Raw genomic sequence first — 26,231 nt, forward strand, 5'->3', positions numbered from 1 at the left:
GAGCCTGCTTCTCCCTCTACCTATGTCTCTGCCTCTCTCTGTGTGTCTCTCATGAATAAACAAATAAAATCTTAAAAAAAAAAAAAAAAAAGATTTGATTTGAGAAGCATGGTGACTTAACTGGCAAGGAGATTCTCAAGTCCAGACACAAAGATTAGATGTAACACTTGGCACAGTTCTCCATGTGCATCTCCACAATGAGGTCAGTTGAGGAGGCATGAGAATTCCTATGATACTAAATCAATGTTAGCAGTATAACAAAAAAAAAAAATCTTAAAATTATAGTGACTTACAACAACATTCATTTGTTTTCTTATAGACCTGAGAGTAGCCTGGGCAAGTTCCACTTCACAGTGCAGGTCAGGTTCAGGTCAGCTCCACTCATCTTTTGTTTTCCTTGGACCAACAGCTACCTGGGATCTGTTCTTCTGGAAACAATGACATAGTGTGAGAGACAGGAGAAGAACCACACAATGTCTTCTTAAGCCTCTTCTCAGAACTGAACATTGTCGCAAACCAAAGGGATGGGGAAAGATACCCACAACCTTCATTTGGTAAGATGTTCTGCAGTCTCAAGACAAAAGCTGTGAATGTGTGATGGTAATTCATGGAAGGAGTGAAAAAAATGATCATATTAATCCAATCAACCTCACTATTTTATGTTTTATTTTGTAAAACAAGTTTGTAGTAATGATGACTATCAGGGCCAAAAAGGAAACAAGCCATTGGGACCATAGAAATACTGCCTTGAGTCCTGCTGCTACCTCTACTTAGGAACAACGAGAATTAATTTTTAAGCCTGCAGAACTCACTAGTGACTGGGTATCATATGTACTATGATTGTGTCATTTCCTCAATTAGAGTTACTTTGTACTAAAATCTCTACTGGAATCTTAAGGAAAATTATACAGTACAAATAATGGTGAATTTCTGGTAAAAGCAACTTGGAAAAAGCACATCTAATAAAATTTAACATTCATATTAAAATAAAGTCACCTATGAAGTCTGAGCCTGAATGTAAACTACTCTCCTATATTTTCCAAAACAAAGAACACACTCAGTCTTGGGTGCTTTATATTCACATCCATCAACTCATTGCTCCTCAGAACAAATTACCATATTATCTACTCCCACACAACCACCACCTAGGGAACAGACCAGCCCCCAGATTCACACAAACATGCAAGAGAATTCAAACACACAAAAAAAAAAAAAAAAAAATGGAAGAAAGGAGAGCCCTTGAATCCGAACTTCTTCTAATTAAATTGGACCAATTTCACCTTCTGCTTAAAAAATAACTACAACAAGAATCTAAAAATTGATAATCAATTTTTTTATTTCTAAATAATGAAGTGAGGGATCTTGATGTCTTGTTGACTCGAGGATGTTGACGCTAAAAATCATTCTTCCACATTGGGTATCAGAACTACTATAAATAGACACAATGTGCCCACATCCCTTAATTCCTATAATCCATGCCCATGTGTCTTGTATTAACTCTGCCTCTAGGAAGAAAACTTCTGCTCAACAAACATCATTGACATATCATGTTGCCACATAAAGTATCTAACCTTTGTCCCCTGAAAATTATTCCTACAGCCATAGCCCTGGTACAGGCCTCAATATCTCACTGTCTGCATTAACTCCTCCCTCCTCCTCCTCCTCTTCCTCCTCCTCCTCCTGGCTCTTTCCCCCTTCTTCTGCTCCCCTTCCCCCCCACCCCCGCAGCTTCCTCCTCCTCTTCCCCCCACCTTCCTTCTCCCTTCCTTCTCCTCTACCCTCCTCCTCTTCTCCCTCTTGCCTCCTCCTCCTCCCTTCCCCTTCTCCCTCCTCTTCTAAGTCTGAGTCACCTCTCTCACTGCCTGCTACTGCTGGGCCAATGCATCCATGAGATGCTTTGCAGCAAAGCTCATCCTCCTTGGAGATTCCACAGCATAACCTGCACTGCATAACAGTTTCCCCATTACGGCAATGAATCCAGGGCATCAGATTGTGGCAAAAGGGCCTGTACAACTCTTTTCCACATCCATTTCTTGTTCCTAGAATCATAAGGTGATTTCAGATACCTCAGTTCCAGACATCACTACTGATAACAGTTATGGTTGAAGCACTTAGTCCAGAAGTGGGTCTGCCCACAAGTGCAAAATATTTAGAAAGTCAAAAATAATCCCCCCAAGTTTTCACAGGCAGGTCGCTCAAGGCACATGTGGGAGACAGAATAGAAGAAAGCAGGTAAAGTATGTGCTTCTGAGTCTGGTGACTTGGGTTCAAGTCCAGGCCCTGCCACTGCCTCACTGTGTGAAACTGGGGGAGTGGCTGGACCGCTTGGTCCCCAGTTCGGTCATCTATAAAATGAGGTATTGTTTTTATATGAGATCTTTCATAAGATTTAAATGAGATCACTCCCAAAAAATGCTTTTAAGCACATGGCTTGGTACATAAATGCCGACAAATGCTTATTACTACATTTTTGCTGTTGTATGCAAATTCTCCACAAAACAATATTCCTTAAATTATCTTGTCTTTTCCTTCTAGAAGCAGACACATTAGATTCATAGTGGGTAAAAAGAGTGCCTAGAATGTAGATTAGTGCCTATCACATGGTCAACAAGTGACTGCTCCCCATTGATTTTTCCTTTCCTTCCTGTGCCATCAATTCACAATTTCCCATACTAAAAGAGAGGGAAAGAGATGTTAACAATCCAAAATGTTTTGATAATCCAAAAATAATGCATACTCAGCTTCTAGAAGTGCATTTCATATACTTTATTAGAAGAATATGTTCAATGTTCACAAAACTTGAATCAAAGTGATTTTTTCACTCAACCAATAGATGTTAATTAAGACTATGCCCTATGCTTCTCCCTCTGCCTGTGTCTCTGCCTCTCTCTCTCTCTCTACGATAAATAAATAAAATCTTAAAAAAAAAGGAGGGGGGGATCCCTGGGTGGCTCAGCAGTTTAGCATCTGCCTTCAGCCCAGGGCATGATCCTGGAGACCCAGGATTGAGTCCCACATCAGGCTCCCTACATGGAGCCTGCTTCTCCCTCTCCCTCTGCCTGTGTCTCTGCCTCTCTCTTTCTCTCTCTCTCTCATAAATAAATAAAATCTTAAAAAAAAAAAAAAGACTATGCCCTAGACCAGCCACTGCACTGTGTCTTCAGTACAGGGGAGAACACTGATCTCTGCCCTCATGGAGCTTAAATTCTAATGGTGGCAAGGAGGCCATTTCATGGCTTTTGCAGGCCTGCGCACTTTTGTGTGCCTCTTTCTCCATTAAAAAAAAAGATTAAAAATTATATTTTATGGCTGTGTTAACATAAAGATGAATTATTAACATTATATATCAAAACATTTCTTTGACCTAGAAATCCATTTTTTGTCTTTTGATTTTAAAAGAACTTAAAACATTTTTTGTGGATCTCTCAGAGTATTTTGAGCCCTAAGGACTACACCTGATGGAAAAGATAGTGACAGTAAAGTGAAGGTGGGAATAAAATATTCCAAGTGGCTTTTGAGATTTTTTTTTTGCTGAACCATTTGAAAGAAAGATGCAGACACTATGATATTTGGCTTCAAAATACTTCAGCAGGCATCTTCTAAACAAGCACATTTTCCTATGTATCTACAGTATCATTATCATACCTCAGAAAATTAACATTAATTCATGAAAGTACAGTATTTCAGCCTATATTATAGTTTCTCAGTTCCATATCATATAAATTTTGTATTTTATATTGATACTTCTACCTTGAACCAAAATTATATTACCAGATTTATTCATTCACATTATTTGCCACATTTGTCTTTAGATAACATCTGTGTTAAAATTTACTCTCTCATTTTTAAGGGTTAAAATGTTTATTTTGCTGAACTGCTAGTGATGCTTTATTGAGACACAAAGTTCTCTATCTTATATTCTTTAATTGTTATCCTTTGATAATTCTTTTCTTTCTCCCCAAAATCCTTAGCCCATACTTCTTTACAGGAGTGTTTTCATGCATCCAGTTGCCTAGACTAAAATATTTAAAAAGAGAATTGTCATATTTCATTTGCTGAATGTCATTTTATAAAGTGCATATGATATTTACTAAAGTTAGCAGGCAGATCTAATCATGCATCTTATCTATACCATACTGTCTTATCTACAGTGTAACCTTCAGAATAGACAGCAAATAAACTCAGAGCAAAACTTCCATATAAATGTGTGATTTATTTAATTTCTCACAACCTGGTGAAGGCAGGTTAGGAGATTAGCTAAAGTTGTTATCAGGCTAAAGATACAGGCTTAAATATCAATCCTTATACATCTACTCTACCTTACATCTTCTATGCTACTGTTCCAGCTGAAAACAGAGCTGGTAATAATACTGCTATATGATTAAATGAGATAACCTGTGTAAAGCATCTAACATATAAACTTTACACAATGTTTCCCACCCCCTTCCTTATCTCTTCCTTAATGTTCCACTAAGAGATCATCTCCAAGGATAATTCCCACAAGGAGAGCTATGCCTCCCCTAAAACTTTCATTCCTTCCACATAGAGAGGCCCACCTTGGGGTCTCATCAACAAGTAGCAAAATATAAGTAACAAGAGATAATTATAGAGACAGATATGTGCTTTATTTGAAACATATGAAACAAAATAATCAACATTTTCAGTAATGAAAAACATTTAATCAAGATTTCATTTGCTAAAGCAGGCAAGTGGGGCGCCTGGGTGGCTCAGCGGTTGAGTGTCTGCCTTTGGCTCAGGGCATGATCCTGGGATCCTGGATCGAGTCCTGCATCAGGCTCCCTGTGGGGAGCCTGCTTCTCCCTCTCCCTATGTCTCTGTCTCTCTCTCTCTCTCTCTGTGTCTCTCATGAATAAATAAATAAATAAATCTTTAAAAAAAAAAAAAAAAGTAAAGCAGGCAAGTAATACTTCAATCATCCAGAACAATGAAGAAGGAGAGTTGCAGTATGTGAATAAATGTCTTATCCTGACTAATTCAATCTAATGTATATAATACAGCAACATCTAAAAATATATGCTTCCACTTCTGACAAGATGGGAGTAGATACATTTTCCCCTACTCTCCCTGCTAAGTACAATTAAAAACTCTGGACATTATATATACAACAATTCAAGAAGACTCTGAAAGGTGGAAAGAAGAAGGACCAATTAAGGACAACAAAACTTGAGGGAGAACACGGTGGTGAGTTCCCTGGGTTTTCTTTTTGCCTTCAATATCCCCAACTGAAGAAGCTGGCACCCAGAAACATCAACAAGCATTAAAAAAATTAATTAGACTGGTCTCTCTGCCAAAGGAACAGATTAGGAGCAGACTAAGAATTTCAGATAATAATCACTCCAACACAGCTAAATACCAGGAGAAAAAAAAAAATCTATGGCTCACCCCCAGTCACATGTGCAGCAAAGAATAGGTGGAGAGCTCACAATTCCCCCCTTGGGAGCTGCAACAAGAGACTCCAACACTCTACCAAGGTGGTGTCAAAGAAGGTCAAGTAGGGAACTGGGACTTTCATCTCTGCTGCCAACAAATGAGGCCACTGCCTCTACCATCAAGCCCATCCCTGAATTTTAACATCTGAAACTCAAATAATGTAATCTACCATATTAACAGACTAAAGAAGAAAAAAAACACCTATTCATATCACTGATACAGAAAGAATTGATAAAATTCAATACCCATTAATGATTTAAAAAAAGAAACAAAAAACTTTCAGGAAAGTAGGAATAGAGGGGTACTTCTTCAACTTGATAAAGAGCAACTTGAAGAAAACCTGCAACTAACATTATACTTCACAATGAACAAGTGAATCTTTTCCTCCTAGAACTGAGAACAGTTCAAGGATGTCTACTCTTACTTAACCAACATTGTGTTGGAAGTTCTAGCCAGTGCACCAAGGCAAGAAAAAGAAGTAGATCAGAAAGATCAGAAAGAAATAAGAAAAGTACAGATCAGAAAGAAATAATAAAAGTGTCTTCAGATGACAAGACTGTCTACATAGAACATGTAAAGGAATCCATGAGGAAAAAAAATCATGGACAAATAAATGAGTTCAGCAAGGTTACAAAATACAAGGAAAATACACAAAATTCAATTATATTTCTGTATACTGGCAATGAGTATGTAGACACCAAAATTAAAAATTCAATACCATTCCCAATTGCTCAAAAAATGAAATATCTATATGTAAACCTAACAAAACACATGATGCAGTTGCTGAAAATTGTACAACCCTGATGGAAGAAAGATCTAAATAAATCAAGAGAAGAGTGTCTCAGTGGGTCAGTCCATGGAGCATATGACTCTTGATCCTGGAGTTATGGGTTCAAGCCCCACTTTGAGTGTAGAGATTACTTTAAAATAAAATCTTATAACAATGGCCACTTTCTTTAATCTCTTTCTTATAAAGGAAAATGCAATAATTGATTAATCTTTGTACTAATGTCATGCTTAGAATAAAGCTCATCACTCTTGGGAAATATATAAATAAAATTTTATATACACACACACACACATACACGCCTAAATAAAAAGACATACTGTATTCATGGATTGGAAGACTATGCATTGACAACTCTCAACAAACCAACATATAGGTTTAATACAATTCCTACAAAATCTCAGCGATATCTTTTGTAGATATAAACAAGCTTATTCTAAGATTTTTTTTTTAATTACTTTTTTTTTTTTTCAATTTATCTATGATAGTCATACAGAGAGAGAGAGAGAGGCAGAGACACAGGCAGAGGGAGAAGCAGGCTCCATGCACCGGGAGCCCGATGTGGGATTCGATCCCAGGTCTCCAGGATCGCGCCCTGGGCCAAAGGCAGGCGCCAAACCGCTGCGCCACCCAGGGATCCCCTAAGATTTATATAGAATGGCAAAGGAACTAAAAGAGTAAAATAATAAGTATGAAGAATCTGTTTACTGAATTTCAAGACTTATTGTTTAGCTCTAATAGTTAAGACTGTGATGATATCAGAGGAATAAACACACAGACTGATCAATCAAAACAGAGAATCCAGAAGTAGATTCATACAAATATGCCCAACTGATTTTTTTCAAGATTTTACTTTATTTATTTATTTATTTATTTATTTATTTATTTGAGAAAGAGATAGTGAAAGAGAGCATGAGCAGGGGCATCAGGAAGAAGCAGGTTCCCCTCTGACCAGGGACCCCATGTGGGGGGCTCAATCCCAGGACCCTGAGATCATGACCCAAGCCAAAGGCAGATGTTTAATCAACTGAGCCACCCAGGTACGCCCCCACACACATTTTTTTTTACAAAGCTACAAAAGCAACTCAATGGACTAAAGATTGCCTTTTAAGAAACAGTGCTCAAGCAATTGAACATTTATCAGCAAAAACAAGAAGAAATATACAATATGAATTCAAAATGCATCAGAGACTTACATGCAAACTGTAAAACTATAACATTTTTAGAAAGAAAAAAAAAACAGGAGAAAATATTTGGAAGGTAGCTCTAAAAATGAGTTCTCAGATTTGACTCCAAAGTATAATCCATAAAAGGAAACTTGATAAATTGGGCTTCATCCACATTATAAAACTTTAGCTCTATGAAAGACCCTGTCAAGAGAAAAGACAAGCCACAAACTGTGAGGAAATATTTGCAAACCACTTATCTGATAAAGGACAAATATATTATGAACTCTCAAATTTCTTTTTTTTTTTTTGAACTCTCAAATTTCAACAGAAAAACAATCCAATTTAGAAGACGCACAAAAGACATAAACAGACTCCACCACAGAAGATATACAGAGGGCAGATCAGTACGTGAAAAGATGTTCCACTATCGTTAGCCAATAGGGAGATGAAATTAAAACCAAGACGAATTATCACTACATGTCTATCAAAATAGCTAAAATTAAAAAAAAATAGTGACGATATTAAATATAGGTGAGGATGTAGGAAAACTGAATCATTCATACATTGCTGGTGTGCATGTAAAGTTGTACAGTCTCCCTGGAAAACAGTTTGGCAGTTTTGAAAAAAATACACAAACTTTCAAATACAGCAGCAACAGCACTCGTCTCCCAGAGAAATGAAGACTAAGGCTCACACAAAAATAAGTACATGAATGCTTATTACAGCTTTGTTTGTCATGGCAAAAACTGGAAACAACCTAGATGTCCTTTAATGGGTGAATGGTTAAAGAGATTTGCTCATCCCTATCATGGAATACTACACAGAAATAAAAAGGAACTATTGATAAATACAACAAACTGAATGAATGACAGAGAACTGTGCTGAGCAGGAAAAAAATAACCCCCAGAAGTTGCATACTGTGTGATTCCATTTACGTAACATTCTTAAAGTGACAAAATTATAGGAATGGAGAATAGCTTAGTGGTTGCTAGAAGTTAAGGAAGGAGTCGCTGTGGAAGGGAAGTCGTTAAGGAGTAACACATGGCATCCCTGTGATAATGGAAATGTTCTGTACCTTAACTGTATTCAACGTCCTTAGCCTGGTTAAGATACTGTCCTATAGTTTTGGGGAAAGGGCATCTGAGATCTCTCTAGACTACCTCTTACAAATGCATGGCAATCTGTAATTACCTTGAATTTAAAAGTTTCATTCCACACCCACATAATATGCATAGTTTGCCAAGAAGTCATGCCTCTCTATTCCTTATAACTCAGATGGTAATTAAGCTTGTGACCCTGAGCAGGGGCTCAAGGCTTCCCACCTAGGCTGCAATGTCCAAACTCATCAGCTTTCTGCCTGACAAACATTACTGTGAACTAATGCTACTGGAAATATAGGGAGTCTTGATTATCTGCAGAGCTCATTAAAAAGTACTTGTCAGCGGATGTGGCTATGTGGGTGGCTATTGTGATTTGATGCCATGTTTTGCTATGAGCTCCTGAACCAAATCAATTTCTCAACACTTTTTTCCTGCATCAGCTCCCATTCTAGCCCGGAACAGTGGCTGTCAACCATAGCTGAACATTACAATTGCCTGGAGAGTAACTGATTCAATCAGTTAGGGCTAGGATTCCAGCATTATTTAGAAGCTCACCAGGAGATCCACATGCAACCAGAGTTGAGAGCAAACAGGTCCAAACTAAACAGGCAAAAACCCACCTTCACATTGAAAAGAAAATGACCAATACTTCCAGTTTAAAAATTACAGCCAATACTGGTAAGGATGAGGAAGACCTCTATTCTCATTTCTTGCTGAAAAGAGAATAAAATAATTCCCTTCCAGAGGAGACACCAATGACCTGGGGTGAGCCAGAGGGAGGACTCAGAGATTGTTCTCCAGGCCTCCCCAGTCTCAGGGAGGACCAAAGTCAGCATTTACATGTGTGCTAAATTAGAAGCTTGACCCTCAGGCAGTGGGTTTTGAAGTATGAATGGGCCTTTTTCAGGGGAAAAACTCAGATGTGGGCATTTTGGTCTGTTACCTCAAAACCGAGCCCTGGGAAGAGAGCCACAGCAAGTCCTCATCCTCCTGAGCCCATTAAGAACTGTTCCTTGGTCTTATGGGTCTCAAGAACACCAAGACCCATTCACTTTTGGGGCTGGGTACTTGGGAGACCACTTCTCAGGTGGAAATCTTAAAAGTTGGAACACTAGATGTTGGATCCAAGCTGTTCACTCTTCCGGGAGAACCTGGAAGTTGTGAGTTGCTTCCCCATTGTATGTCACTGTGCTAGGGGTGGGGTTTATGGCAAAAGTGTATCTCAGCCTTTCCTACCCATTTCAGTGTGGGTATTTTCTTATTTACCCCATTTGTAGTTATTGCTCAGCTATTTTCTGGATTTCTTCTAGAGAGAATGTTCCATGTGTAGCTGTAGATTAAGTGTACCAGTGGGAGGAGGTGAGTTCAGTAGCCTCCCATGTTGCCATCTTGACCAGACATCTCCCCTTTTCATTTCTTAAAATCAGTAGTGTGGATCTCTGACCTTAAAACAAGTGGTACTTGGCCAGCTCTGCTGGCATTAGAACTCCTAGGATCTTTCTTTATTAATTCTCATAACTGCATGTGAATCTACAATTATCTCAAAAAATTCAATTAAGAAATGCATGGCTAGTAACAGAGTTCATTCATCAAGGCTGATCACCCTAACAGAATCATATATCAACTGTACAATGAAATTTATGCTATACCTCTTACACAGTTCACTCCATCTAACTTATTTTGCAGTACATTTTATTTTGGGGCTATTCATTTATGTGAAACTTTATTTTATTTCTTCAGCTATTGATTTTTGGTGTTTCTCTTCCCAAGTATGACTAGCTTTTTTGTTGTTTATTGCTAGTGATACTTGTATCTCCTTGCTATTATCATTTCATCACAAAAGAATTTTAAAATTTGCAATAAAATAGCTTTCCAAATAAGGAAAAAAGTGAATATAGCTTATTAGAAATAGACATGACGGGGCACCTGGATGGCTCAGTGGGTTAAGTATCTGCCTTCAGCTTAGGTCATGATCTCAGGGTCCTGGGATCAAGCCCAATGTCTAGCTCCCTGCTTAGCAGGGAGCCTGCTTCTCCCTCTCCCTCTGCTGCTACCCCTGCTTGTGCTAACTCTCTTTCTCTTGTCAAATAAATAAAATCTTTAAAAAAAAATAGGTATGAAAATTCTTGCCCAGGGGATATGTGGTCATTCATTTTAACAGTGCCAAGCACTAGCCTATGTACTAAAGATACAGTAGTAAGTTATCTAAACAGGTAAATAAGTATATAATGTTACCCAATACTAATAAATATCATAAAGAATACTGCATCTGGGTAATTATTGATAGAGAATGATGGTGACTCTAAGTAGATAGGGTGGTAGTCCAAACAGCTTGTCTGAAGAGATGACATACAAGCAGAGATTTATATTACACTGGAGACAATATATGGTATTAGCTCATAGTCATCAAGACAAAACCAATGCTGGCTCTTCTGAGACAAATGCTTATTAATTCTTGATTCCCAAAAGAATTAATAGAGAAATGGGTTATCAGCCAAACTTCTTTGTCTTTCAATCCAAAGGCTGAGACATTTGGTTACAAAATGAAAAGGCACCAAATACTTAATACCCTCTTACTTCATTGTCCTTTCTTTTGATATTTTTTAAAAGCTTTTCTAGCTCTAAGAGAAAAAAAACACCATTTTAATGAGCATTGCAATTAATAGATTCAATCCTCGGAAACTAACACCCTTTGAGCTGCTGTGATGTTGACCTTTTCCTGATTTGAGGTCAATAAAGTTATGGTGTTTGTGTCTCCCAGGGAAAATCCCTGCATGTAAAATCATTTGACTCACTCTGGCTTCCCCAAATCCTCCTCAGAAGCTCAATCTGGAGATCAGAGTCGGCTACTCCTTTTCAATTAATTCTCTTTCAGACTTGATCATTGTCCTTGTCTTCATTTATGTCAAATAGTGCTCCCTGTGGAGACAGGCAGCTGGTTATTCTGAGCTCACTCAGATAATCCTTATTAAAATAACCACTTCCCTTGCACAAATCCATCTATCACCTTCACCTTGACAGGCCCATCAGCCTCATGCCTGCTGCCATTTCTGGGTAGGCCTCCTCCCCACCCACCTTGAAACACCGCACCAGTAGCTGCAGGACAATTTTGTAAGGTGCAAACTGCATGGGGAGGTTTTGAGCTATTTGCTTCTTTAAAAGTTTAATTCAATTTAGGAAATGGTAACTGAACAAATATTATAGCTTCTGGAAAAACAGGTATGGGATCCTAGAATCCCATGTTAAATGAGAATAATGACTTTGCCTAAAAGGTTTCATTGGAGACAAATTTCCTCTCACGGAAATTTGGATAAGGAATATTATTGCTAGAGCTGTGACTATTGCTACCACAACTATAATCACCAGCCAGCATGTTGGGGGAATTTTAGACTTAGGAAGAGCTACAGATACCCTGAAAGTGAAACATCTAGATGTAATAAGTAGGCCATGCCAACTGGTACAACTTTGCCCCACTGGGGAATGTAACCCTGGAGAATTCTACTTTGGAAATTGGAATGTCTATGAAATTTGGTTACCAAGTCAGTAAAAATTTCAACATTTGCTCATTTCCTAAATAAGGTTCCTTCTGACCAACTGTGACTAAACAGTCTATAGATAGAGATCCCAGGCTGTAGTAGGGGTGGTGTCTGTTCTCTTGATTTTCTCCAATCTATCATCCATACCCTAGCCTCCGGCACATCACTCTGTAGCATAAATGTATTTTTGTCATCTTGTTTTGATAATCATTCAATGGTTTCCATTGCAATAAATAGCAAGTTCAGAATCTCTAATGTGGCTTATGAAGCCTAAATAATTTCTCTTTCCAGCTTCCTCTCTCATCATTGTCAATATGTAGCTATCTTGTGTATAAATGGCACATTTTTCCATGAAGTTGGGTTTTTTCACCTCAGATTATTCGTTCTGCCCAGTTCCTTCACCCCTTCACTAAATTAACTCCTTTCTATCCTTCAGATTGCAATTTAGATTTTACTTTCTCTGGAACACCTTCTTTAGCCCTTAAATTACATTGCAAATCTCTCCAACATGCTCCCACAGAATCTCTTACCTTTTCCATAAATGGTACTTACAACACTGTGTTATTATTACTAATTTATCCATACTCCCTCACCAATCTGTAAATTTCTTGTGGGAAGATATGCATCTTGTCTTTCTTGACATTCACAGAACAAAACAGGATCTCTTTAACATGAATGTTAACATTCATGAATCATATGAATGTTAACATACATGAATGTATGAAAAGAGCCTTGTCACCAAGAGGCAGGAAATCTGCATTCAAGTCAATGCCTCACTATTTAACCTTGATTATAAGCAAACCATAAACTCCCTGTAGAGGAAAATATAGAAGTAGAAACATGATCCTCTGTCTGCATAAACCAGGTGGTTTGACTGGACAATGCTTCTATGGTCCTGTCAACACTACAATCAATAGCTTCATATGCAAAAAAAAAAAAAAAAAAAAAATAGCTTCATATGCAAGATTGCAAAGTACATTGGGTTGCTCTAAAAATACATGCAAGACGAGCATCCAGGTGCACTCTGAAGAAGAGGAAATATGAACAGTCTCTATAAACGCACAGATTCAAAAAAACCTCTCTTCTAATTGTTATGGTAAGGAGGGAATAACTCAAAGGTGTAGTATAGAAACATGAACACTTGGCCAGCATATGCCCCAGCTCAGCTCTCTAAAATTCAAGTGTCATTAAACACTTGCCTTAATTAGGCAGGACTATGACCTTTATTGACTGGAATTTATTTATTAATTTTTAGCATGGCTTTCAGTTGTCATTCTGGCTGTTAATTGGGCCCCTGTCCCTAAGTGAAAAATGTTCACATGTGCAGAATTTGAGCATTTTCCAGCACTAACCTCCATTTCGCCTCCATCATGTTCAGGCAAGGGCAGGATCCTCTCTGTTTTAGCAGAGCCTTGACCGTGTTTTAGCTGGCATGCAAATGTAGAGTGTGATCCATCATGTTTTATTTAATAGAGTCGCTGAGAGAAGGGAAAAAGGAAATTGTTGTGAATTAAATGTCCTTGTCGTTTCAGGCAAGAAGATAAAAGTTCTGATTGATTGCCGAGATGGCTGAAAATGGAAGTATTAACGCAAAACAATGATTTTGTTATGTTTCTATTCTCTGGAGTGTTGCAAATGGCAGAGAACATTTTATTCTGGAAACAGATTGAGAAGGACTTTCTCCCTTGCCAGAACACACAGATTTGGTGAAATCAGGAAGAAGAAGGTAAAAAAACAAAACAAAACAAAAAAAAAAAAAAACAAGAAATAGAGCCTTGGGATCTACATCCCAATCCTGGCCGTGGTATGTTCCCTTGGTGGCCTTGGACAAGTCATTCACTGCCCTAACTTCAAATTCCTTAAGCTTTGAAGATTTGGCTAGATATGAGATCTAAGATCTCTTCACTGCCTATACTGCCATACAATTCTTTCTCCTAAATTAATCCAAGCAATAATTCTTAAGTAGATGCCATCCCCTGGAGGATGCCACTGACCTACTCTGCCTACTAGAACCTTAAATAAAATTATCAGGAGAGATTCCATCAAGTAATGCCATTTCTTATCAGAAAGGGAGACAGAACATAGACTCCTAACTCTGGGAAACGAACTAGGGGTGGTGGAAGGGGAGGAGGGCAGGGGGTGGGGGTGACTGGGTGACGGGCACTGAGGGGGGCACTTGACAGGATGAGCACTGGGTGTTATTCTGTATGTTGGTAAATTGAACACCAATAAAAAATAAATTTATTTTAAAAATAAATAAATAATTTAAAAAGTTATGCCATTTCTTTTCAACAATATATAAAGAAACTATTCCACTAAGAATGTGATTGTAACAAAAGAAAATATAAGGCTTTAAATGACCCCACTCAATGAATTAAACTTGACAATTTACCAGAGTTAACCTAAGGACAATTACAAACACAATGAACCACATGTAATAAGCAGTATGTTTTTGGTGTTAGCTTCTACTTCCTCCTCACTTAAAAAAGGGGGAACATCCTTAGTTGAGTCAGATAATGAAAACAGCTCTGTCATGGTCTGCTCCAGATCCTCCTTTTTCCCCCATTTCCTGAATCTGCAACTTTCCCTGATTCTATGAATCTCTGGGTTCATACTGTTCCATTTGCCATGTTCACAGACAGAGGCGTTGGCTCGTTGATAGGTCCAGCAGTTAAAAACCCTCAGAGAACATTCCCAGCACTTGGCTACAACTGGCCAAGGTTCAGAGTTTAAGGTGAATGTCTTTATCTACTACGTTTCTTTATCTTCCTCAGAAACTACTATTCAGACTTGGGCATTGCTGAAAACTAACAGGGGTTTGATTTTCTTTTCTGCAGAGCACCCGGATGCTTACCCCAGATGGTTACCTCAGATGGTTACCCCAGAAATGGCTCCTGTCATCTCACTCTGTGGTTCCTGCTCTAGTGTGTGTGTGTGAGAGAGAGAGAGGCAGAGACAGAGACAGAGACAGAGATCCATAGAGAGAGACAGAGATATGAGCACAGAGAAAGCTGTTAAGAAACAACTACCAGACTCTCTAGCTCAAAACAGAGTGTGTCTGATCTCGGACTGTGCAACATTATCCACTGGATCAAAACTCGAATTCAATATAACACAGATTTTTTTTAAAGATTTTGTTTATTTATTCATGAGAGACAGAGAGGGTGGGGGGCGGGGGGCAGAGACACAGGCAGAGGGAGAAGCAGGCTCCATGCAGGGAGCCCGACCTGGGACTCGATCCCCGGGACTCCAGGATCACGCCCTGGGCCAAAGGCAGGCACCAAACTGCTGAGCCACCCAGGGATCCCCAACACAGATTTTTAAATAGAATTTAGGTATTAGTCTTCAAACAAACACCATACCCCTTTCAGAACTCACTCCAACAAAGACGGGCACTTTTAAAGTGTTCACAAAATGTTCTTTTAGTTTACATGGGCTTCAGGCTCTTTTTTGTTAAATATCTGATTCTTAAAACACTAGCACAGCTTACATCCGGCAAAACTTGAAGGATAATTCTGTCCGGATCACAAGAGATATGGACTTGACTATCGCTTTTGCTCAAAACAATTACTTCATAACTTATATGATGCAATATCCATGCTTAACACCAGACCTCCCAGCAAGCACTGGTTTTCACTACCGCTTTCATGGCTTTATTTTATTCAAAAGTTGTTTCTGAACGCAGGAAGTCAAGTATAGAGTGATGAAATCTGGTGTTATGGGTGGAATTGATGAAGTCAAATCTCTGCACTTGGTCAAATGGCTTTCAGATAACAACAATCTGATCATTCTCTCAGGCCACCGGGGCATAGCCACACACTCGGTGTGAGGGATTCCCTAGCAGAGAAAATTAACAAATGCAACTCGAATGAACTTCACTTCTTAGAGTATAGAGTTAATGAGCCTGAAACGTGTGAGATTAGTTTAGGAGCGTGAGCTCGGGCGGGCTCCAAAGCAACACACTGCATCCCAAACATGAGGGAATCTAGGTCGTTTGTCATAAGGAGGAGCGGGAGCAAGAGAATCAATAGTCCGTATACACCCATCATCCTTGGATGAAAGGCAGCTAAAAATGCACAGGGAGAGTTTCAAAAGATATCACAGCTAGATGCTTTATAGAAATGGGTGAAGCATTTCCAGATGTACTGAGTGAGTTTGGAGGACACGCATAGATTTATATTAGTAAATTTATATTTGTATCTATATTACAGTCTTTATATGAGACTCTTTATAGTTAGCCTTCAATACCCTCATCGTTCCACAATTCAGCCTGCAAGTCCATTATCCTGTCCTGCTACTTTAAAAATATTTAAAAGGGGAGACATATTTTAAATAAAATATTTCAAAGGGAAAATAAAGATAAAAACATAATTATGAAGAAAATGCAATCCTACCTAAATCTCTTTGAAGAAACTTCTAATTCTTTGGCCAGTCTCTCAAGTCAGACTATGGGCTGAATGATATTGACTTTGATGATCCTGAAGCCAAATGTTACTGTTTCAACTTGGATGAATAATGTAACCTTTCTGTGCTTCAGTTTCTTCCACTGAAAAAAATTGAAATAAAAATAGCACCTACCTCATAGAGTCAGTTTACTGTGTGCCTGGGACTTGATGCATTTGTTTGTTTAAATATTTGACTTGTTTATTCATTAGAGACACAGAGACACAGGCAGAGGGAGAAGCAGGCTTTCCACAGGGAGCCCAAAGAGGGACTTGATCCCACGACCCTAGGATCATGACATGAGCCAAAGGCAGAAGCTCAACCACTGAGCCACTCAGGTGTCCTGCATTTGTTTTTATTATTTCAAAATATGTATTATTTTCAAAATGGAATGAAGTTAGATCTCTTCTTTATGCCATACCAAAAAATAATGATGATTAAAGGATTTAAATAATAATGAAGACCCCAAAAAATTCCCTCACAAAGTATACAAAGTTTCAGTTACATAAGAATGAGTCCTAGAAATCTACTGCACAGCATATGGCCTGAAGTTAACAATACTGTACTACAGATTCAAAAATTGCTATAGGTAGGGGCACCTGAGTGGCTCAGTGAGCTATGCAACCAACTCTTGATCTCAGCTCAGGTCTTGATAAATAAATAAAATCTTTTAAAAAAGAAATACATGTTTCTTTTTTAAATGCTCACCTGACTCATAATCAAAGTCATAAAAATTAAAACAACATTGAGATTAGTAACATCTGGTTGTGTCAATGTGAATGTGAATGTGAATCTGGTCTGGGAGATGGGAAACTGGATTTAAGAACGAGGAAATGAAACAGAAAATATTGAGAATGGGATCAATGGGGAAAAACTAAAGGGAACAGGGAGAAAAGTTTGGTACATCCAAACTGGAGACAGCCTAGACAGCCTTTGGATCTTGGCATGAAATGAATCTGGGTCTGAATCTTCTCTCTGATTATCACTGTTACATACCCTTGGCAAGTTACTGGCTTTCGTGATTCCTAGCTTCTTCATCTATAATGTAAAATACAGACATGAGATTGAGCAAAAGACTATACTTGGTTTGGTCAACCCCATCCCACCTACACCCAGCTTCCAGGGTTAGTAAAACCATTTTTACTGATTTATGCAATTCTCCCCGCAGCTGCTGGTCATGCAGAAACCATCCCGTCCTTGAAGAGCAGGCCAGGCCTCCTTGATCCTCATGCTCCATCAATAAAACTGTCAGCAAGAAAAAAAAAGAAAAAAAAAAAAAAAAAAAAAACAGCAGACTCCTGAGGTTAAAAGCAAAATGGACATGAAGAGACTTTCAGATCTTGGTCCGAGCTGTCTGTGCCAGCAACCAGGGAACAATCCCTTCTTGACCAAGGAGTGAAGCAAATGCAGTCAATTTTGCTAACCACTTTTTTTCCTAGGGAGTGCAGTATGGATGATACCCACATTTGGTCCATGGTTATTTTATGTAGTTTGCTTTTCAGTGGTGGCTTTGTATTTGATTTTTTAAAAATGTGGTCACTCTTTATGTAGTTTATGTGCATTTATGAAGTGTAAAGGAATAGTCCCTCCTGCTGCCATAGCATTCTGAAACCCTCTCCATTATTCCAGACATGGAAAGAACATCGTGACAGTAAATAATAAATATGTTCATCAGGGTAAATAAAATGTTTCATAGGAATAAGAGGAAAATATATAGTATGAAAGAAAGAAAGAGGGTGGGAGAGAGAAAGCAAAAGAGAGAGGAAGGTGGGGGAGAAAAAGGATAAAGAGGAACAGTAGGAGAAAGAGCAACTGGTGGTTAGGAGAGAGAGGGGGTTTTTCCGTCGAAGACTGCCACCTGGTGGAAGCGTAGCTGCACCCGTTCTCTGGCCTCTGCTAGTCCTGGAAGGCGGCCAGAGCAATCAGAGGCCGCTGACCTGCAAGCCTTCAAAGCTAAATGAAAAGCAGATGAATAAATGTCGGTGCGTCAGTAGATTCTAAATCTTGACAACACTGAAGCCTTATTTAATTTGATCCCTGTGCATCAGAGACTTTAAACTGCCATTAGTCAGGCATGCTGCCACTCTCTTCTCCATTGTAGAAGGCTAGCACTGTTTATGGGGCATAAACCAGCTATATTTCATGTGAGCAAGTAAAAGGAAACAAAATCTCTCGCGATAAAATAAAAAATAAACATAAACCCTATTGCTTTATCCTGCATAAGCCTTCCTGGACCTCTTTTCAACCCATTTTAGACAGGTTTCTCAAAAAGAAATCATATATATGTATTTGAAATTTTTGAATAAATGAAATGACCGCTAACATTTTCTCAATGATCAAAAGTGGCTTGACTAGAGGTTATTTTATCCAGTAAAAAGATAGTAATGTTAAAAGAAAGAAAATATGTTCATATTTAATGTTTTTCTCTCTGTTCTATCAAACAGAAGTGAAATCGGGTGCATAAAGAATTTATCCTTAACTCAATGCCTCCATACTACTTTGCTGACTTGAACAACGATTACTATACTATATGACAAAAACCTATTTAAATTCCAAAAGCAACTTTGTATTTCTAAGCCTTTGTATTACCTTTTTATGAGATAGAGAAAAAAAAAAAGCAAATAAGATTTGTCTTTTATTTTTTACTCCTCAAAAAAAATATCTTAGAAGCTCTCATACTCTCTTTAATCACAGTTTCTACCTCTAGGCTCCAAATTCAGTTCTCATTTACAGATTTCTAAGGTTTGCATAATTTTTAAGGCACAATACTATATTTTTCTGTCCTGTGAGTTGAATAGTCTGAATTCAGCTATTTTTTGGAACAGAGATTTAATGACCATCCAGATTCTTGCAAAGAGAACAGGTAAACAGATCCAAGAGAATACTTGCTCTGCTATGCTAATGTTAAGGAAAAGTTAATTGAATAAAATCAGAACATATGACCCACTAAAATAAAAAGCAAAAGCTAATGGTATGATTTTCGTTTGAGTACCCAATCTAAAAATTTTCATACAAAAAAAAATAGCTTCAGTGTATATGGTATTTATCATTCATTTAGATGATTCACTTACTTTGTTAAATAAAGACAAAATTTATTGAGCAGACAATAAAGAAATAGTCTGAGAAACAGAAAAATAACCAGGAAAGTAAAATTTCATGATACTCAATGGTGTATAGTTTCAAAAAAGAAATAAATGCAACTAATAAGTCCAGTAAAACAGTCTTGAAAAATGCCCATTAGGTATTGCAATTAAGGAGTTACTGGATCTTTGGGAGAACAGTCTCAGTAGAGTGATGAGGACAGAGCACAGTAGATCAGGGAAGAAGTTGGAATAGTAGAAGTAGAGATGGCAATATTACTCTTTCAAAAAATGAACAAAATAGGAAGCAAAAAAAAGGAGAGAGAGAGAAAAGGAAAATCAGGGTCAAATGAGGAATATTTTGGGGATAGAAGTATGTCCAAAGTTAAGTATGTCCAGAGTTCAGTTAAGCTACTCCATGGTATTGCTGTCTCAGCATCCGTTTGCTTGGCCAAGTGGCATGGGGACTTTACCCCTCATGCAAGCCCAGAATGACAAGCAAATGTGAGTTCATGATGTGACTTCCCCAACAGCCCTTATGTTCAATAGTCTCTCCTGCCTCCCAGCACCTATATACCTTTGTATCCCTTAGATAAGAATCCCCAAAGAGCATACAAAACCTCTCTCTTATGCTTTAATAGACCAATACATTTCTGTCAGAGAACTCCAAAGCACTCCACCCATAGACTCCAACAAAAGCATGTGCCCCAGATCCTGCTTCTCTCTGTCAGCCCTCTGCCTTGGCCTCCTATGTGGCCCTTCAAGTCATGGAGAGATAGCTGTGGCTATATATATGTGTTTAGATGCAGGGGACAGAAGCATTTCTGATGGCTTCAATGAGGTAGAAACTCAGGCAGCTATTGAAACCAAGGGAAATATGAGGATTGGCTGGAGATCTAGCCTAAAGAAAGTAGTGAAGATTTGGAACAGAAAAAAATACTGACTAAGGGTAGTCCCCTGCATATAAGAGAAAGGAAGGTAAATTGTCCCATGGATCCCAAATTGGGTATTTTCTTGGGTAGATGTAGGAGAAAAAAATTTGAGTAATTTATTTTCTGTATCCAAAATGAGCCCCAGTGATTACTTACTGAATAAAGTCTTGGCAACTAGTACTTTATGGCTGATCTTTAAGTCCAAGTACACATACCACCTGCCCTCAGAATATTAACAATCAAATACCGTGAATTTGCATCTGATGCTAAGCCTCATCCCAATTCCACCATTATTATTCTTCTGTTCTAAAAAAACAAACAATAAAAAGACATGCAGGAGATCCCTGGGTGGCACAGCGGTTTGGCGCCTGCCTTTGGCCCAGGGCGCGATCCTGGAGACCCGAGATCGAGTCCCACGTCGGGCTCCCGGTGCATGGAGCCTGCTTCTTCCTCTGCCTGTGTCTCTGCCTCTCTCTCTCTCTCTCTCTGTGACTATCATAAATTTAAAAAAAATAAAATACAATAAAAATAACAAGACACACAGGGCAATTTTTTCTTCCTTTCTTCCCCAAAATGTTTTAAGATTCTTTCTGTCCCTAATTTGCCATTTGCAGCTGCCCTGACTCCTCTTAAATTTCTAAAATAATATACTGTCTTTACAATATTAGCATATTCCATACATCAAGAATATTTCAGGGATCCCTGGGTGGCGCAGTGGTTTGGCGCCTGCCTTTGGCCCAGGGCGCGATCCTGGAGACCCGGGATCGAATCCCACATCGGGCTCCCGGTGCATGGAGCCTGCTTCTCCCTCTGCCTATGTCTCTGCCTCTCTCTCTTTCTCTCTCTGTGACTATCATAAATAAAATTTTTAAAAAAAAATTTAAAAAAGAATATTTCATCTGTGTTTGCATATTTGATTATCACACAGGGGACAGATTGCTAAAGACTGGAGATTTTTAAGCGGCAAAGGTTTTTTAGATACAACTCCCAAATCACAAACCATAAAAGTCAAAGTTGACAAATGTGACTACATCAAAATTAATAAATACTGTACTGCAAAAACAATGCTAAGAAGGGAAAAGACAAGCCACATATGAGAAGAAATATTTTGAAATCATATACGTGGCAAAGGACAGAATTTTCAACAAGTAGCACAGAAACTACTGGGCATACATATCCAAGAAAAAAAAAACCTTGGAACTATACTTCATATCATATAAAAAATTAACTCAAAATGGATCGCAGATCTAAATGTAAAGCCTAAAAACTACAAAACTTCTAGAAAAAGACATAAGATAAAATCTCTGAGACCCTGGGTTTGGCAAATATTTCTTAGACACAACATCAGAAACATAACACATAAAAGGATAAGTTAGTAAGTTAGACTTCAAATCTAAAACTTCTACCCTTGGGATGCCTGGGTGGCACAGGCAGTTAAGTGTCTGACTTTTGATCATGATTTCAGGGTCAAGAGTCAAGCCCCACATGGAGCCCCACACTCAGCAGGGTGCCTGCTTAAGACTCTCTCTCTCTCTCTCTGTGCCTTCCCCTAATTCTCTCTCTCTCTCAAATCTTTTTATAAATAAATAAACTTTTTTATAAATAAATAAATGAAATTTTGACCCTTCAGAAAACAATGTAAAAAGAATGAAAAGTTAAGTCATTAGATGAAATTTTTGCAAAGCATATACCATATAAGCAAAGAACTTATATGTATAAAATATAAAGAACTATCAAATCAAACAAGAAAATATTCCAATTTTTTAAATGAGCAAAAGAGTAGAACATATACTTTACCAAAAATAGACAGCTAGGTAGTCAGACAGACAGACAAATAAACACATGACAAGGTGTTCAACATCATTACTTATTAAGGAAATGCAAGTTAAAACCACAATGAGATACTATATTACACCCCTATTTATTTGTAGAATAGCTACAAATAAAAAGCCTGACCATACAAAGCACTGGAGAAAATGTGGAGGAACTACATCCATACCCCACTGGTAGGAAAGTAAAATGGTGCAACTACTTTGGAAAATAGTTTGCTATTTTCTTAAAAAGCTAAATATAGGGGATCCCTGGGTGGCTCAGCGGTTTAGTACCTGCCTTTGGCCCAGGGGCGTGATCCTGGAGACCCAGAATCGAGTCCCACGTCAGGCTCCCTGCATGGAGCCTGCTTCTCCTTCCGCCTGTGTCTCTGCCCCCTCTCTCTCTCTTTCTATGTCCATCATGAATAAATAAATAAAATCTTAAAAAAAAAAAAGAAGCTAAATATACCTACCGTATGATCCAGCCATTCCATTCCTAGGTATCTGCCCAAGAGAAATTAAAGCATATGTCCACACCAAAAAACTTGTACAAGAATATGTATAGCAGTTTTATTTGTGAAAATCTGGAAGTGACTCAAATATCCACCAGCGGGTGAATAAATAAACAAATCATGGTACACCCATCCAATGGAATACTACTCGGTGATAAAGTATAATAAACAACATGCAAAAACACTGATGAATGTTTTCAAATTTTTGAAACATTTTTGAGTGTTTTCATTCAAAACAAATATGCTAGGTGAAAGAAGCCAACCAACATAGAGTAGATGCTATATGATTACACTTAAGAAAATTCTAGAGAGTGCAAACTGATCAATAGTGACAGAAAGGAAATCAGCGATTGGGAGAGATGAGGATGATGTAGAACAGAAGAGACAGAGCACAAAGGCATTTATAGAAACTTTTAGGGATGATGGATATTTTCATTTGCTTGATTGTGGTCATTGGTTCACAGGTATATTCATATGTCAAAACTTTCCAAATGGTATATTTTAAACATATAAGGTTATATTTGTTAATTATACCTCAATAGGTTATTGAAAAGAGTTCCATAGCCACATACTGTTTCCTCCATTTAAAAATGTATAAGCAAATAATATAATGAATACCCATGTACGAATCACCCAGCTTAAAAATAAATTATTAAAAAATATTTGAAGCCCATAAATATACCTCTTACACGTGTTAGAAGATCTCACCACCTCTTTACTAAGGAGGATCTACAGGTAACTCATAATTCTACATTTGCCCTGTGTGAGGAAATAAGTACAACAAATGATATGTAGAATAGGGGTTTCATCATTCCCCAGAAATTCTTTTGCCATCTTCACATGACATCAAGTTCAAGGACCTTCTGTGTGTAGTGGTAAATAGAGAGCTCCTTTACCTAACCACACAGGCCTCCCGTCTCCTGAAAAGGAACATGTTTGAATTAGCTCCAGCACTGCACAGCCTCGGCACTGCTATACACTAAGCAAGCGAGGGGGGCAGAGATGCCTCTGAGCAAGCTCAAATGTGTGCATGGCCTCTTTTTACTTTCCAGCTGACTGACAACTGTGAGACAGTCTCTTTAGATCTGCTTTATTACTCTGGGCTGTCCCTCTTTTCATGTATTATATAATCCCTGTTGGAAATGGCCATGTGTCTCCTAGAAAAGAAAAAGTTCAGCCCGTCAGCAGTACAGTGGGAAGTAAATGCACTCACAAGTTCCAATGTTATCTTAGCAACTGCTTTCCCAGACATTTTGCAATAGACAAGAATAAAAGCCTTTCTCCGCAATGATATGACCCCAAAACATCAAAGAATTAGTGTCAGGCCAAAATGGGAAGAACACACTCCGCCTCAAGATTAATCTCTGAAAGAAAAATAAGCAAGTAGATTTATGAGTAATTATGCCCTTCATAGAAAATCTCAGAATGTGAAACTCTCCAAGAGTTCAGAGACCATCGTGTTCAAGACTCTTGCTCTAAAAACCAGGAACCGAGGCCATGACTTTTATTGTGCTCTACTTTAAAAATGTTCTAAATCTCTAAAAGGCCACCAGAGTATGTCCATATTTATCATATCTTTTAGTGCCTTGCTAATGGCTTTTCAAAACTTTCCAACTGCAGAACAATGAGCTTCAAGATAAAGACAATGGGTTGCTCTCAATCAGTGGGACTAAAGTGAGCAATCTATAAAAACTAATTACATTGGGGACACCTGGGTGGCTCAGTGGTTGAGCCTTCACTCAGGTCATGATCCCAAGGTCCCGGGATTCAGTCTTACATCAGGCTCCCTTCATGGAGTCTGCTCCTCCCTCTGCCTGTGTCTCGGTCTCTCTCTCTGTGTGTCTCTCACGAAGAAATAAATAAAATCTTTAAAAGAAAGAAAAAGAAACTAATTATATTGTATCTACGAAAGGATGAACCAGCATCTGATCCTGATTTAAGTTTTCCCAGTTTTCCTGGGCAAGAAAAAGGATGAGTTGCCCCCACTTCTGCCAACTAGCACCACACAAATAATCCAGTTACGGATTACCAATGGCTTCTTTAGGGTTTCTAGCCCTCAAACTCCTTGCTTCCAACAGGTCAGAAAAGCTGACATGCAGTTGGTTATGAGGGTCTAATGGGATCGATTGTAAATGTGATAAATAACCCCTTGATAAGCCTTATAAACCATAGAGTGATCTTTCAAAAGTAAATGTGTAATTGTGACTCTCCCTTAAAAATCTTAATACTATCAGTATTTCAGGATGCAATTCATTCTCTATTTCTCTATACAATGCCCTTTGTAATCTGTATCTTCCCTTTCTAGCCTCATTTTCAACCTTCACCATTACCACTCTCCATCCTACCCCTGCACTCTGAAATCCAAGCCAAATGTTTGAAATTCTCTAAGCAAACCTTATTCATGCTTTCATGACTTGGCTCATTGGGTCTCCCTTCCTTAAATGAAATGTGTCCCTCCTCTGCCTTGATGAATGCTCACTCACTCATCTACAGTAAGAAGCTTCCTGAAGATCCTCACCTGGGGGGCACCTGGGTGGTTAAGCGAGTTGGTTTAGGCTCAGGTCATGATCTCAGGGTCCTGGGATCAAGCCCGGCGAAGGAGTCTGCTTGTCCCTCTCCCTCTGCCCACACCCCACTCATGCTCTCTCTGTCTCAAATAAATAAATGAATTCTTTAAGAATATACATATATCCTCACTTGGTATTCATCTGTGTGTAAATCTCTCCCCTTCAGCATAGACTGAACCTAATGACTTGTTTCTGGTGAATAAAACATGCAAAAAGTGATGGCAGGTCCCTTTGAAGATCAGACTACAAAGACTGTGACTTTGGTCTTACTCATAGCCTCTTGCTGGCTCTTCTTGCTAGCTTACTCTCATGAAATGTCTGCCACATGGGAGATGTCCTATGCAGAGATCTACAAAACAGGAACCTGAGGGCAGCTTTCAGGCAACAGCCAGTGAATAACTGAGGCCCTCATCCAAGAGCCTGGGAAGAACTGAGTATTTCTAACAACTATGTGAGTGAGCATGGAAGCAGATCCTTCCCCAAATGGTCAAGCTGACTGAAGCCCAGCCAACATGCAGAGGGCAGCCCCACAAAGAACCCTGAGCAAGGACCACCCCATCACATCATCCCAAGACCCTCTGATACACAGAAACCGTGATAAATGTCTGAAACCACCAATTGTGGGAGTAGACAGTTTACACATTATCTCTTGACACTCAATTCCTAAGACCATTAGACAAGGAAGATTTAACTTCTCTCTCTTTCTAACTGCTGCCTCTGTCATAGACTTGCATGTGCTTCTCTTTCTCTTTAAGATTAGAAATAGGTCTTTTCATCTTTTTAATCCTGAGATCCCAGCATAAGGCCTGCCACATGAAAAGGCTCAATAAATGTTTGTAAATA

General features: G+C 38.5%; 1 long non-coding RNA gene across 1 annotated transcript in view; it reads right to left on the reverse strand.

Moving 5' to 3' along the window:
- Positions 1-299: 299 nt before the first annotated feature.
- Positions 300-26,231, reverse strand: part of LOC111097949 — a 128,695-nt gene continuing 102,763 nt past the window's right edge. Inside the window, exons 4-6 of the long non-coding RNA XR_005366912.1 lie at positions 13,396-13,521; positions 11,303-11,426; positions 300-428 (exon numbers count right to left, since the gene is read on the reverse strand). This is a non-coding gene — a long non-coding RNA (uncharacterized LOC111097949). The remainder of the gene's footprint in view (positions 429-11,302; positions 11,427-13,395; positions 13,522-26,231) is intronic.

The sequence above is a fragment of the Canis lupus genome, chromosome 11 (genome assembly GCF_011100685.1).
Source record: "Canis lupus familiaris isolate Mischka breed German Shepherd chromosome 11, alternate assembly UU_Cfam_GSD_1.0, whole genome shotgun sequence".
NCBI lineage: Eukaryota > Metazoa > Chordata > Mammalia > Carnivora > Canidae > Canis > Canis lupus.